Consider the following 15,315-nt stretch of genomic DNA (forward strand, 5'->3'; position numbering starts at 1 on the left):
GATACACATAAGACAGACTTTGATTTTTATTCCTGTCCACTTTGATAGGAGCTGCTTTGGAACCAAAATAAGGGTTACGTGTAATCATCCGTGAGTTGTTGTACAGATTCTGACATCTGTAATCCAAGAACAATACGGCAATCAGCCTTAAAAAAGCAAGTCGAAATCTGTCATGTAGCTCGCGCATGGTTCAGCGGTACCATTCTGACATGGCGTGTTCGGGCTCCAAACCGACATGCGGCTAAAACAACTTTCCCAGCTAAAGCTGAAAAGCTCAGGTCAGTGGTCGGAGCCTCTGTGGAATCTACCGCTCGTGTAGCGAGAGGCCCCCAAGGTGCACCAGCTGTCCAGCGCACGAGTTCATCGCAAATCCCGGTTCATTCTTTGCAGCCTCTCTACAGTAAAGTCAAAGGAAATGAACAGCGCCGGGCTCCTTTTGTTCAGTCACTTGTTTGGATTTCACACCGCACACTCGGACAGCCTTTCCACATCACAAAATTATTGATCCGCCAGCGTTGCTTTGTGTGAGTGCGGCCAGAGCAGATGGTGGAACTGGAATCCACATTAAAGATTTTTTTTGACCATTTGGGGACAGAGCAAGTTAAAAACACATGCACCGATCACATCTGATGTATAGAATTTAACTAACAAACCTTAAATCCACATGCAAGCCATTTATTTTCATTTTCTGGTAAATGCACACAGTCAAACGTTTGGACACACCTTCTCTTTCAAGTCAATGAGAAGGTGTATCCAAACGTTTGAGTCCAAAATGTACTCACAAGAAAAGTATCTGTCCCCTTAGCTGAAAAATGCTGGATGATGTTAACCAGCTGGTAGCTAATTTTATATTCATCCCGTATTATAATCTGGTTTATGTCCGAACTCCAATGGAAAAAGTTTGGTTGTGAAGCTTCGACAATAATACAGGGTTGCTATGCAGACATTATTTGTTCTACACATAAAAGTCTATAAAAATCTCTAGTACATCACATTACCTGCATCATCTGCACATGAACAAATTCCAGGTAAATGACAGAAGCTGTAAAGAGAGCCCCAGTTAGACCTCCCATTAACATCCATCCCGGGCAATACGAACCCACTTGTCCACCCTAAAATACCTGTCTTCACACCTGGTACTAAAATGCACCTCTGCACATATCCTCAGTCATCACTTGAGATCTGATCCCAGTTTTGCGCGCCGTACGCAAATAAACACAGACATCATTATCCTAGAACAGCTGCATCCTCTCATGGATCACTACTGTTGCATCAGGACCAGGAACAGCTGCTTGTAATGTGTGCGTCATGACACCGGGAAATGATACAAATGTTGGAACAAGTCTTTCACACTCAAGTTCGCAAGCTCTTATTCATTTGTTGATCTTGGCTGTGACGTTGGGTTGTCTCAGAGAACCAGAACAAAGCTCAGATGCGTTCAGATTTGTCAGTAATGCAAGGTCTGGACAGAGCCTTTTGAGTGATTCCAAAACGCTTCCATACTTTAAAAGACATTGTGGAGGTTGAGGGGATGGGGATTGGTTTGCATGTTGGCTTTGTTCTATGCAGGAACACCTCCTCTTCTCTAGACTAAAACTCTATGATAGAAACATGTAGGAAAAACGATTCATGAGACTTAATCCCAGTAGAATGTGGCTTTTACATCATTAACCATTCATCACCTCAGCTTCTACTTCCACATTGGCTTTGTTTTGCTTGTTTTGACTATAAAAAGGTAAAAGAAATGCAAGTGCACAATGCAAGTGCGCAAGTGAAACTACCGTAATGACACCATATTGGCTGTAAAGTGGAAAGTCTCAGCTTTCAGAAACTTTGGAAATTTTCCGGTAGCGCTGTATAGCGCTGTAAGGTAATTACAGTAATCCAAAGTGCACTTGTGCAGACGTGCCAGTTTAAAGGGTTCAAGTAGAGGCACTGGTGTCTGAAGGCAATAGTACGTTGATCACGATATAAACTTAAAGGTTACAGATGGTATGAATGTATAATGAAGCTGCTGTTCAGCCATTTTTAGATGAATAGTTCATCAGTGTTTGGCATTATGCAGTGCTGCTTAGTACTGCAGTAGCTTAGATATTCAGACCCATGCCCGTCTAACCGGGCAGGAGTACATTCAGACTGGATAACTGGGGAAAGTAGAGCAAACAAACCCCTATCCTCCTTAAATAAACCTAAGCTGCCTCTGTATTAAAGCACATCTTTTAAGAAAATAGTAACGTCTCGATTAAGAGCGGCTTTAAAAACAAGCCAACAAGCTCCGGAAAATCACTGTGTGTCCGCATGTGGAAACAGTTGTCCGTCTCTTAGCTAGAGCATTTACCGTGTCCTCCTCCCTGCTTCTGTTAATTATCAGGACACTGTACAGACAATGGAGAGTTTGTTGTACATGCGGCAGCTCATCACAAACCTGGCTATGAAACCGCATTCTTCTAGAAATGGCTGGCAGCCCTGAAGTCAAGTTTCAAATCCAGAAGAAAGACTCGATATAAAACGTGGAAAACGTCTTTATTTTCAGCTAAAATCTTTAAAAAGTCCTTATCTCACATACATGCACACATACCTGACATGTACCAATTTAAGTCATCAGTGACACACTCATTTGTACCTAGAGAGAGGGGGTGGGGGGTTTTATAAAGCAGCTTATTAAACCATCGGCACTTTCCCAGCTCAGAGTATTAAGAAAGTCACATTTTGGGGCAGTCTGGCTCAGTTCATTAAGCAAGATCAAGCGTAATGGGTTCTTCCCTGCGGGGATGGAGGTCAGAGGTCACGACCCCTGCATTTGGGGTCCAGGGTTGACGAGGGAGTGGAGGGTGAGGGCAGGCCCGGGTCCACCGAGCGAGTTTAAGCAACAGCGCGGAGTCTTGCATTGCATTTTGTGTTTGCATGACATCTTAAGCGCCGGGGTTCTGGAGTGCACACAAACAATTCCTGCAGGTCCCCTGATGGTGGCAGCTCTTTGGTTGATCCAAAATAAATGATCCGAGTTGTGTGTTTAGTAAGAAAACTGGAAGACTGGAGATTTATTTAATAACAAGACACAATAGTGGCAGGAAGTAAAGGATTGGAGGTGTAGGGAAGGACTGTAGAAGGTGAGATTTAGCCTGGAAGGCAGCCCCCCAAATTTGGAAAGTTGTTCAGAAATTGGTCCATTGGGAACTGATTATGCTCCAGCATATTCTGCTGAGCCACTGAGGACGTCTGGGTGGGGTTTATGGGGTGATGGACAGGAGAGTAGCAGCAAGATTATTATACACGTCATCAGTCATCAGTTGGATTTGTCTGCTTGGTTGTAGGACTATTCGGTCGGCCACTGACCGCTTTAACTTCATATGGAAAATAGTCACAAATCTTGAGGGGTATGGTTTCAATTGCATTGTCCCAATGAGCCAAGATGTTGTGGTGACTTGGAGATGATGGAGTGTATTACTTTAAATATGTCATGAATGCAGGAGAAATGGTATTGTGTGGGATTTGAGGGGGGACATCCTTACAGGATCTAAGTCTGCGAGACTTGTGCAACGCTCCCAGTCAGTATTGAGGTGTACCCCACTCCGAGGATGGACAAATGGGGAACATACAGGAGTTCACTACTTGATACTTGATACTCATCGGCCACTTTATCAGGTACGCCTTGCTAGTTAACGGTTGGACCCCCTTTTGCCTTCCAAACTGCCTTAATTTTTGGTGTCATACTTTCAACAAGGTTTTGGAAACGTTCCTCAGAGATTTTGGTCCATATTGACATGATAGCATCACACAGTCGCTGCAGATTTGTCAGCTGCACATCTTTAATGAGAATCTCCTGTTCCACCACATCCCAAAGGTTCCTCTATTGGACTGAGATCTGGTGACTGTGGAGGCCATTGGAGTACAGTGAACTCATTGTCATGTTCAAGAAACCAGTTAGAGATGATATGAGCTTTGTGACATGGTGCATTATCCTACTGGAAGTAGCCGTCAGAAGATGGTCCACTGTGGTCAGCAACAATACTCAGGTAGGCTGTGGCATTTAAAGGAACCATACCACATCCAAAGTCACTTAAATCCCCTTTCTTTTTCATTCTGATGCTCGGCTTGAACTTCAGCAAGTTGTCTTGATCACCTCTACATGCCAAAATGCATTGGATTGCAGCCATGTGATTGGTTGATTAGCCATTTGTGTTAGCAAGCAATTGAACTGGTGTACCTAATAAAGTGCCAAGTGAGTGTATACGCTGCAAACAAGCCACAGGTCAGGTCAGAACTTGCCAGCACAGCACGGTCGGAAACGGTGTTTGTATTCAAGTGTTTCTGCATCTGATGGAAAACTTATTTAGCTTTACCCTGCAGTTGATTTTTAGTTTCCATTTGCTCTTCGTATTGTTGAATTGTTGCGCATCTGCCTCTCCCAACACAAAAGCATTTTAAGGATTTTTTTTTTTTTTTTTTTTTGGAGGGCGGGGGAGGGTGAGGCCGTCTCTATTAAAGGACAGCCAGCAGCTGGCCACGCCTGCTAATTCCTCTCCACAAAACCCACCCACCAGCTCCATCTGCTTCCCAAGTGGAACCCCCTGAAACACACACACACACACACACACACTTCTTGGTGCTCTTTGATCCCTAGAGAGCGGAAGCCTACATCTGTTCTGAGTCCATCAAACCCCTTTAAAACAATGAATTCCTTGTCACCATAGAGTGTGGGACAGCGCCGTCAAAAGTGACGACACTCGTTCATTCACTCATCTCCTCACAAGCTGTCCTGGTGACCTTGACGTCTTTAACCACCATGGCTCGAGCTACTTTACACAACAAGCTGCCGACCTGTAGTAAAACATTTTTTGAAGAAATACACTTGGAGCAATTCATGTAGATGTCTCAGTCAAGATTCGGTGCAGATCAGTTGAGGGTTTCTGTAAATCCCAAAGAGACGATGAATCCTAAAAGCTTTTCAAAATGGCCACTTGAAATAATTTCCTCCTGCAGCACTCACAATATACTTCCACTTTACTTGTATAATCACTATTTTTTTTAACAATAATAGTCCAACAAATAAAATGTGGATTGATGTCTTGATAGTTGGTTTTGTCTCTCCCGGGGAAGTAAATACATTTCAAACCCGAATAAAAATCAGAAATAATAATACAAGAAAGGTTATTTTTAGGTATTAAGACGTCCCACTTAAAAAAGTGCTTGTGACATTTTGCAAGCTCTTGGACAATTCACCAATCAGCCTGACACAAACACACTCACAAAACACTTCAGGAACAACTCAAAACATGAAGATCTCCAAATTCACTAGACTCCAAAGTGATCAAATATCTGTGGGATGATGCACAGAGGCACCTCCCCTCAAACTCCCCCCATCCCACGAAGGACCATGTGGAGACACAAGCGAGGTCTACGCAATATTAGGAAAGTGGTCATAATGTTATGCCTGATTGGTGTATGTACATACTCTGCACTTACTGCTTCTGCACTTCTGGTTGGATGCTAACTGGATTTCGTTGCTTCATACTTCATTGTACTTGTGCAATGATATTAAAGTTGAATCTAATCTAAAACGGCTCAGCAGGAGCCTGCAGCTAATTTTTTTTTTTAGCAGTTTCCCGGTTTCCCGTGCAGATTTTATTTGGATTCATCTTTGAGATGCACATGCACTGAAGTCCAAGAACACATGTTCCTGTCGTCTCAGGCAGGCACGTACTGTTAGCGTGCATGTTCGGAGTTCAGGAACCGACAGGAGCAGCAGATAAACGAGGCGCTGATCCAACGTTTGAGATTCCTGGCGTATACGCTCCGGTTTCCACTGGGAGACGACTACCAAAGGCTGGGTGAACGACATCCGGAGACAGAGAGAGGAAGAGAATATGAGGCAGTAAAGAGGAGAGTCGGGGTGGAAAGGGAGCAAAGAGGGAGGGGGGGATGCATTATTTATGAGTCCACAGCTCCCTCCTCTTCTTCATCCTTTACTCCTCCTCCTCCTCCTTCTTCTTACTCGACATCCTCAAATCATTTCCTTTTATTATTTACCCCCTTCGTTCTCCTCCTCTTCATCCTCTGGTCCCTCTTGGTCATCTTCCTCCTTCACCAGTGTTGCAAACATTCTGCCTTTTTTTGTCTCCACTGTTTTCTTCTCTTTCTCTATTTCTTCATGGCTGAGCCTCAGATATTTCCCAGAGTTGCTCTAATGGTTCTTTGTGTTGTTGTTATCCAGACGTGTTGTGCTTTTATTTAATGGCTGAAGGCTTTTCTATGCACAGGATATGGTTTCTGTATTTCCCACAGTGTTGAACTTTTCCCTTTGCTTCACCTTCATTGTGACAAATACCCTATTCGCATGGGGCTAGTTTTATGAATTTTCGCATTACCCCCTTAACGCTGTGTATCATGTGGTGTTTACTCTCCATGGTTATGATGGCTCTGCTACTTTCTACTTTCCTCGTCACTCTACTATATGTCAGAGAACATTTTATACCTCTACACTTTTTAACAAATTTGGATTAATAACAAAAAAAATATATTTCTTAAGCATAAAACATGATGTAACGAGACTGCAATGGTCCTGGGGGAGAATTTATAAATCAGCTTAACCTTTATTCATGTGATGTACACATCCAACATCCAGCACATCTCATCCTCCGCATTTTTTTTTTTTTTTTTGCTCATCTGATGGTTTCGAGCTTTTTCATGTGAACGCATCAATGACATCTCGACTTTGCACCCTAACATCTGTCCAAAACTTTGATTTATTCAAGGTTCAAGGTTCTTTATTGTCAAATGCTCTGAAACAATGCAGCATCGTTACCAGTAAAGAGATTCTTTGTGCACGGAGCCCACTCAACTCCACAGAAGCAAAAATATAATAAATAACTGAATGACGAAATGTGGCAAAATAATAATGATGGTGATAAAAACTTAAGGAACTTTACATGGGGAATGGTTAGGGAAAGGAGACGTGAAGACAAACAGACAGAGGGAAGGAAAGCTAGGAATGATGGGGAAAGGTCATGGTGAAATGTGTTCACCATTGTGTTCAGAGTTGGTTTGAAGGTGTCCAGAGTTGGGGCTCTGCAAATGTTGGGAGGGAGGGAGTTCTATAGAGTTGTTGCAGCCGCACTGAAAGCTCTGAACGTCTTCAGCCTGGAGTGTGTTGGTGGAGAAGGTCGGACAGGCAGCTGGAGACGAGTGCATGAAGGGTTTTGCAGGTGAGCGGGAGGAGTTTGTAGAAAATCCGATATTTGACAGGGAGCCAGCGGAGGCGGATGAGGGTGAGGATTGACATGGGGCGGAGATGGGAGATATTCCTGAGGTGGAAGAAAGCAGACTTTGTGATGGATTTGATATGAGACTGATGGGAGAGGGTGGAGTCCGTGATCACGCCCAGGTTGCAGATCTCATGAGATGGAGCAGGCATCGATGTGGAGGATCAAATAAAATGTGTTTATAGCACATCCATAATATGTCTTGAGTGGAAAAAGGCAGAAAAAGCTGCACATGTAAGAGAATAATCATAAATCAAATCACAGAGATTCAGAGATGATGGAGTTATTAGTTTTATCACCTCTGTCTCAGAAGAGAAATAGTGATTTTCAGTGTAGTTGGATGATTTCCACGGGTTTAAGATCACAGACGACCTCAGAAATTATTACAATTCACTAGAGGTCCCCAAGTAAAACTAGTGTCGTGCCAATAGGACTAAAGACAGTAATGAATCGCTGCAAGAAAAAGGAGGTTAACCAGGAGAACAATTATGTCTCATGAACAAAAATCATGTCTTCACTGAACACTTCACCCAACACTGGATTTTTAGCTGCAAGAAAAAAAACTGAAGTGCATGTAACGTGGTTGCTGTTGCATTTTTATTTTATTTATTTTTACAGTGTCAGTGGTCTGGAGTGTGTGTTACTGACCGATCGCGTCGTCTCTTTGTGTTTCAGGTGGCTGCTGATGAACGGATGAAGATGCTGACGCAGAGGATCCAGACGAAACGAAAGAGCCCCAGTTCTCTTTATTTATTACCTTCACAATACGTGTGAGCGTGAGTGTGTGTGTGTGTGCGTGTGTGTGTGTGGGTGGGAAGCAGAGCGAACATTGAGCATGTGTGCGTTACGAATGGTACCTAAGAGTTCAGGCTATCATTTGCAAATTTTGTTTACTTTTTATAAGGTTCCAATAACTCATATATCATTGTCACAGTTAAAAAACAAAAAAACAAAAAAAACAAAAACAAAAGGACTTTACTATTGGTACATATTGTGTTTTGTGTTTGTAACTAGCCTCCTATTTAAGAATGTATATTTGTATGTATGATATACTCATCTAGAAACTATATAATGGACAGTTTTACTATTGCTTCATCTTCTTACCACTATACTGCTCTTGCCAATACACGTAACGAAACGAGACACACAGGAAACAAAACACATCCGTGAAACAGAAATAAGAAAACGGTGAATCCTTAAAAATTGGTTTTCTAGTTTTTCCTTATCAGTCTCAACTTTTTTGGAACACTGTTAATAATAATAATAATAATAATAATAATAACGACGGAGGGCTTTCAGGTGATGTAACACATCCTCTGGCGGCCATATTGGAGGTCCTTGGTGTCTTCGGTCGCTGAGAACAGACGCTTTTTTCTTTTCGTTTTAAATGTTGAACTCTGCAGACTCAGCAGTCACTGCATGGTCAATTTATACGTCCTTCAAAGGTCGAAATGATCCGTTCACACAACTTAGTAGCTAACTGTCGTATTTGTCGGGTAACCGTTGCCATTTTTTGTATCAGCAAATCACATGGAGACACAGGAAATGCACATCTCATCGGTAATAGTAAATAGCGGTTTGTAGTTCAGTATGAACCTATTGATATTTTGTCAGATTTTACTGTTTTTGCTCTTTTTTTGGACTGGGTTAAGGTTGAACAGTTTGTACGAAAGAAATCCATTTTTGCAGCATTGATTTGGTAGTTTGAACCATCAAAATAATTCTCTCTAAAAGGTTGAGACTAGGGGAGTGATGATGTGCAGTAATGACAAATGTGAAAAACGAACAAGGAAGTAGCTCACGAGTGACAGCAAGCCGTGTGTTGTTTAGATTTGGGAGGTGTTCGCACACACCTTTTCAACTAGTCACTGATCACATGACAATAACAACGCTTCCTAGAAGACAGGCGATGGACCCAGTGGGTTGTTGCCACAAACTAGCATACTTTACTAAAGATGAAGCCCATACTACCATGACATCTCAGTCCTGAAATACAACTAAAGTACTACTGCAGTGCATGTGAAAAGACATCCGCTAACGCTAGCAGAGGAACGGTCCAACTCCTCTGGACAGTAGTTAGTAACAACTGAGAGAAGGAGGCTGCATCTACTCTTTTATAAAGTTATTGGACCTTTAGCTTCAGAGAAATATTCAGCTACACCATCCAAATCTAACAACATGCTGTGGAGTACTGTTAAATGCTGCTGATGGTGCTGCGAAGCAGCCTGTTTTTATACAGGCTATACATGTCTGCAGCTCACGGTTTGTAGCACATGAGCTGTCTGTTCTCAGCATATGTGTTCTGATCAAGAATATAGACTTAATTGTTGCAAAGGATTACTTTCCACTGTGTTTTTATTATTGTCATCAGTGACTAGTTCACAGTTGTGCAACCCCTACAACCCACAGCTGATTATGGTTAAACCTTTTCATTGTCTGGTACTAGTAAAACTCATTTAATAGCGTATAATGCTGCATCTCCATATGCTACTAATACTCACACTTGCACAAGTTTCCTCTCTAAAATCAGGAGGATGTCTTGTTGGATGATGGTGGTAAAAAAAAAAAAAAAACTCCCTTAATAAGGTCCTGATAAGTGACAGTGATTCTGCTTTAATTCATTCTGTGGACCTCCACGATGGAACCAGATCTAAGTAACACAAACGTTGTGTTGCGACTGAAAAGCCTCGAACCGCGAACGATCTCCGCCCGCGGATGTTGACGGCGTACACATAACACGACAGGGACAGCACCAACCAGTGCGCGCATGGGTATAGACGCAATACTGTAACCGACAATAGCGTGTGTCTGACGGAAGAGTGTGCGTGTGTTACGTGCGTGTGTGCAAGTGTATTAAACATGGGCAATAGCTAAGCATTGGTGCTTCCATTCATATATATGAGCTACTACTATAGGTACAACGCAGACGAAGCAATAGGCTGCACGGCCTGTTGTCGTTCAATCCAGCCCGCGACAATCCCGCTTTTCACTTTATCTGATAAGAGATCTGCAATATCCTCTCAGAAACAGGCGATCTGTTTCAACAACTGCAACTTTTTACGAGTCAAATGAAGCGTATGGATGAGTGATTTGCAGTGAGTGTTGTGTGCATCGTGCAGGTGGTGAATACTGATCAGTCCCTATAACCACCATATGTGCGCCCCTCAACGTGCTACATACTAGATACTGTATGTCCTGGGGCTCGATACCATGACGGAGGTGAGATGTTTTTTTGTTTTTTTGTTTTTTTTTTTAATGTTTTGTGTGAAGATATCTGCTGAATATTACAGCTTTGGTTCTAATTGTGAAGTACTATCAGAACAATGGCTTCCTCTTTATCAATCAGTTTGAAATTGACTGTAACAATAAGCCCCGTGCTGCTGTGATTAGCCAAAAAGATGAGACTGCAAATGTGACCCCACATGGAGAAAGGGAATACTACCTGTGGATTATCTACCATGTCCCTTCACGGCCTCTCGAACACACGCAAACATGTGCACACATAATATACATAATATATTGTAGTAGATGTCTTGCCTAAAGCTCCTCGCGCCCGTCTAGTCCCGTCCGCTGCAGCGCGGTGTGACCCTACAGCCCCTCCTTGCTCCCCTCCTACTCATATTAAAAACATGCTTGGATTTATTTTTTTAACTCGTTAAGAGCGGATGTGTACATCCCTTTAAGACTTGGTTTACATTCAGAAAACCCTCAGGCTTTAGAAGCTTGTTTCCAGCCAATGCAGAGGGTTTAAGAAGGCTTTTAAGAGGGAGCCTCCGGCCTTAATGGGTTAATACAAGCGCGTATGTGACGCATTCATCCCTCGTCTCCGTACCGGCCTGGAGGTGGTGCATTCTACGAATCCAAATGTTTTTTAACATTTTTGGGTGGGATATTTTCAAGTCTATGGGTGTGAGAAACGACATTCCAAAACCGTTGTTAATACGACACAATTAGACAAATTTAGTGGTTATATCTCGATACGGGAAATCACAAAAGCTCATTGCTAGATTTTTTTTTTTTTCAGGAGCTGGTGGCCCGAGTGGCCTTTAGGGAAGAGGTATAAATAAGGTCAGGTCAGTGCAGGTCAGTCAGTGAATGAAAACAAACATTAATCTGCGTTGTGTTTTGCTGAGTTTCTGGAAACCTGGTTGAGGTTTCTGCTACTTTGGGGTTTGGGACTCGTCTTGGCCGGACTTTGGAATGCATTTTTTATTTTTTTTTATTTTTTTTTACTGTGTAGCCACTTGATGAAGGGATAGCATCTCGAAGTGTTGACAGGTCGGGATGATTACAGTCATCTATGATTGTTTCCTCGTGCAGATGCCAGGCGAGTATTGAGTTGAGATAGGCTTGAAAATATCCTAAACCATCTTTCCCAAAACCACTGAAGGAAGGCAACTGGACTTTCCTGAAGAGGTTTCAACCAAGTGTTCAGTTCTGAGGGCCTGTTCCGATGTTGCATTAAGATCTGATCTGAGCTATATGATTGCAGATGCCTGCATTCAGACTATGAGACACCAGTACACCTGTGAGCCAGACCACCTCCAAACGTGCTCCATGATCAGATCTTGATGCAAGGTCCGAACCCCAGACCCTGGTCATGTGTTCACCCACATATGTTCCCATTCTCACCCGTCTTTCAGAGCTTAAGAAGCTACTTGGATGAAGAAACTCTACAAGTCCAGTTCCCTTTCTTCAGCGTTTTTGGAACTTACCATGACCTGGATGAGTGAGAACCTTCACAGACATCCTAAAACTTTAAAGGGGGAAACTGAGCAAAGAAGTCGTGTAGCGCTTAGGCATTTTATCACGACTTTATTCCTCTTTGACCATACGGTTTGAGGCAAAAAAGAAAAATAAAAAAATAACGATACGGTCCAACTCTCCCAACAGCGTTTTAAAAATGCACTTTAAAGTACAATCTGTTTGCCCTACATTCCATCCTTTATAGTCGCTTTTATGCACTGGCTTTGCCCGTAATGATAAATATAAATATATTTACCCTTGCTTTGCCCCGACGCGCAGCGGAACCAGCCTCTCCCCGCAAATGTAAATGCACCGTCCCTGGTTTTGAACCTTTTTTTTTAACCGCAGTTTGAGGAGAGCTTGTAGGAAATGCTGTACTTGAAGTTGTCTCGTGGCTTTTCAGTGTCATCCCCAGGCTGTTATTGTGCGGTAGGAATATAAAAAAAAAAAAAAAAGAAAAAGTGGGAGGAGAGGCGGCGGGTAATGCCAGTAAAGCGGCGTGACAGAAGAGGGTTAATTCCATCGAGCTGCGCTAAGATAGCCCAGCCTCATGTGGCTTTAAGGGATTGCAGGCGGTATTAGCAGCTGAATAATTATTTTTGGTATGTTTCTCCTCGTGTGCACACTCTCGACTGTGGCACACATTGCTTCATTCACCCACACCCACCCACCCACACCCACCCACCTACCATCACTCTTCTGTGGAGCTTTGGCAGCCTGCAGTCTTGTACAAAAGCTATATTTTTGAGTCCTGTGTGGGCCGAGTTCAAACTCCGTTCAAACTTGAATGTTCATCATATGTTTTATAAAAAAAAATGAAAAAAAAAAGTCCAGTGGAGAAAAGATGAAGTGGGATTGCACATTCAGCACTGTGACAGGAAGAGAAAAAAAAAAAAAAAAAGAGAAACGGTAGAAACGCAGATGGTGGAAAACGGATAAGGTGACGACAAACCTTCTATGAACTGAAATGCTTCCACTATGTTTGTATACAGGGTTGCAAAGTGTCCCCTCGATGCTATTAAAGAGTCATATATGAACATACATATGTGATGAATATAGATATAAGTCATCTATTTTTGTCATTCTTTATCGTGTGGACAGAAGTGGTTTATGAGGAGGGAGGTCACGCGGGTCAGATCCTCGCAACAATGAGTCTGTGTTTCTGCAACTTTTTTTTTTCAGTTTTCGAAGCTTCTCTCGCGTATTGGATTTTTATTTTATTTTTATTTCTTTTTTTTCTTTTTGTTTTTGGTATGCTGCACTGAAAATACATCATTTTCACAAGTTGTTCGGAAAAAAAAACAGACGTGTCGCCAGTCACTGCATCAAGTGAAATAATATAGTATACAGTAGAATAGCTCTTGCATTATTTGTTACAACCTGTATGTAATGTTATTATAGAAGATGTAATGTCCTTCTGTAAATGTTGTTTAATGTTGTTTTACCTGAAATAAAAATTTATTAACGCTTCAGACGCGGAGCATCGACTCTTTATTTATTTTTTTTTTGCTAAAACATTTTGTCTGAGTGTTTCTGCTCATTAATTGTAAATATTTTCTTAACTTTCATTTATATATAAGTTTTACTTGAACTGTTAATTGCCTGAATATTACCTAGAGACCAGAAGAGTTTCAGAGGTATGTTATATTATATTACATATTACAAATCATCCCTGCAGCTATGTGTTTTTTTTCTTTTAAAGACTTTGAATTAAGGAAAAAAAAACACAACTGCACTGGTGCGTATGGGTTAAAAGATTCTGACGTTTTATTTCTTGTGACCACACCCAGCTTCAGGATAGTTAGACTGAGTGTACTGCAGGTCAACACGACTATAATGACGGATAAGAACTGCTGCAATTAACCGTTTCGATTCACCAGTATTCGATTGTCTGATTTTTTTTTTTTTTTTTTTTTGTGACAATCGAATGTGGATCAATACTGAAATATCGATACTTCTGATACCAGGTCTTTATGCTCTAAAACTGATTCTCAAACCAAAATATCGATACTTCAGTCATTGGAGGCAGTGAAAAGTAACTCAACTACTGAGTGGTAGCAACACAACAAATTTAATAGTTAAATAATAATTTATTTTAATGGTCTTAATATTTGACTTATTTCTTTGTGCGTGTTTGAACCAGCATTTTCATAATTTGTATGATTGTGTCCTCTGGTTTATCTGTTGTTGAGTTTAAAATAAATAAGTTACTCTGATGTCTTATGAAGCTATGATTTGAAATAAACTACTTTTTTCGGTTTACATTAGGGCGTATTTACATAAAGTATCGATATCGGATCGGTATCAGATTTAGATCAGAAAATAAATCAGTGATATCGAACATCACTAGTTACAATTAGGAATCTTTCAGCTAAAAATTTATGTGGATTATAGTTTCTAGCAGAGTTAAAAATGACATCGAGATTTTGAATGATGTTTTTGGTACAAAGATAAACCTCATCAGTCTAAACAGGCTCAAATAAAAAGGAGTGAGGAGTGTTTTAATTTTGTTGCAGATTCTAAAGTCAGAGCAGATCATTATTTACATCATATATATTAATGTATAAAATTAGAAAATAAATTATGATCCTATAATAACAATTCAGTATTCATCCAAATCCTGATCTTCAATAAAGAAACATTCATTCATAAAGTCTTTTTTTTTTTTTTTTTTGTATCTAGGTCACATGTGCATCATGTGACTTTATAAAATCTACGCTCTCTACTCAGAAATGTTCTGGTCCTCCAACACCGTGAACTCTATAACCTTCTCTGAATATTTTCTTTCCCTGATGCTGCCACCAGGAAAACGTTTCTCTGCTGTTAAACCAGCGTTCAGTGTTTGTGGTAGTTGTGGTGTTGCATCAGGTTGGTATGATTGAATGGTGATGAACTGCCACCACCTCACCAAACATCCATGTTGCATAATCTGACTGACTTCATGTTCCAGATTAAGTTTCTTCCACACAGACGTGTTTGGTCACATGATTTCGGGCGTTCTCTCTAAAACGTGGAATGATGTAACTCTACACACAGAGACAGGATCTGTTTTCCAGACAACAATTTTATTTTATTCTCATTTTATTTGATTTTATTGTTTTGTCTTGTTGTGTATTGTATTTGTGTCTTGTGCCCGTTGTTTTATCTCTTATTTATTGTCCGTTATTTACTTTAAAGTTGGACTGGATTCTCTTTCACTGATTTATTTTCAGATTTGACGTTAGCCAAGCAACACTAGAACAGAAGAGGCAGAAGGACAAGGCTCTCGATCGGCCCTGATACCGATCGGGACATCCCCCAAAAAATA

The 15,315-nt window shown here is 41.2% G+C and overlaps 1 protein-coding gene across 3 annotated transcripts in view; it reads left to right on the forward strand.

Annotated features, from left to right (window-relative positions):
- The window catches only part of cdk14 (cyclin-dependent kinase 14), a 197,257-nt gene extending 183,777 nt beyond the window's left edge, over positions 1–13,480 (forward strand). For all 3 annotated transcript variants that reach the window (XM_047598412.1, XM_047598415.1, XM_047598413.1), the window contains one exon: positions 7,938–13,480. The gene's annotated coding sequence lies outside the window, so the exon portion shown is untranslated. The remainder of the gene's footprint in view (positions 1–7,937) is intronic.
- The last annotated feature ends 1,835 nt before the right edge of the window (positions 13,481–15,315 follow it).

Source organism: Mugil cephalus, chromosome 11 (assembly GCF_022458985.1).
Source record: "Mugil cephalus isolate CIBA_MC_2020 chromosome 11, CIBA_Mcephalus_1.1, whole genome shotgun sequence".
Lineage (NCBI taxonomy): Eukaryota > Metazoa > Chordata > Actinopteri > Mugiliformes > Mugilidae > Mugil > Mugil cephalus.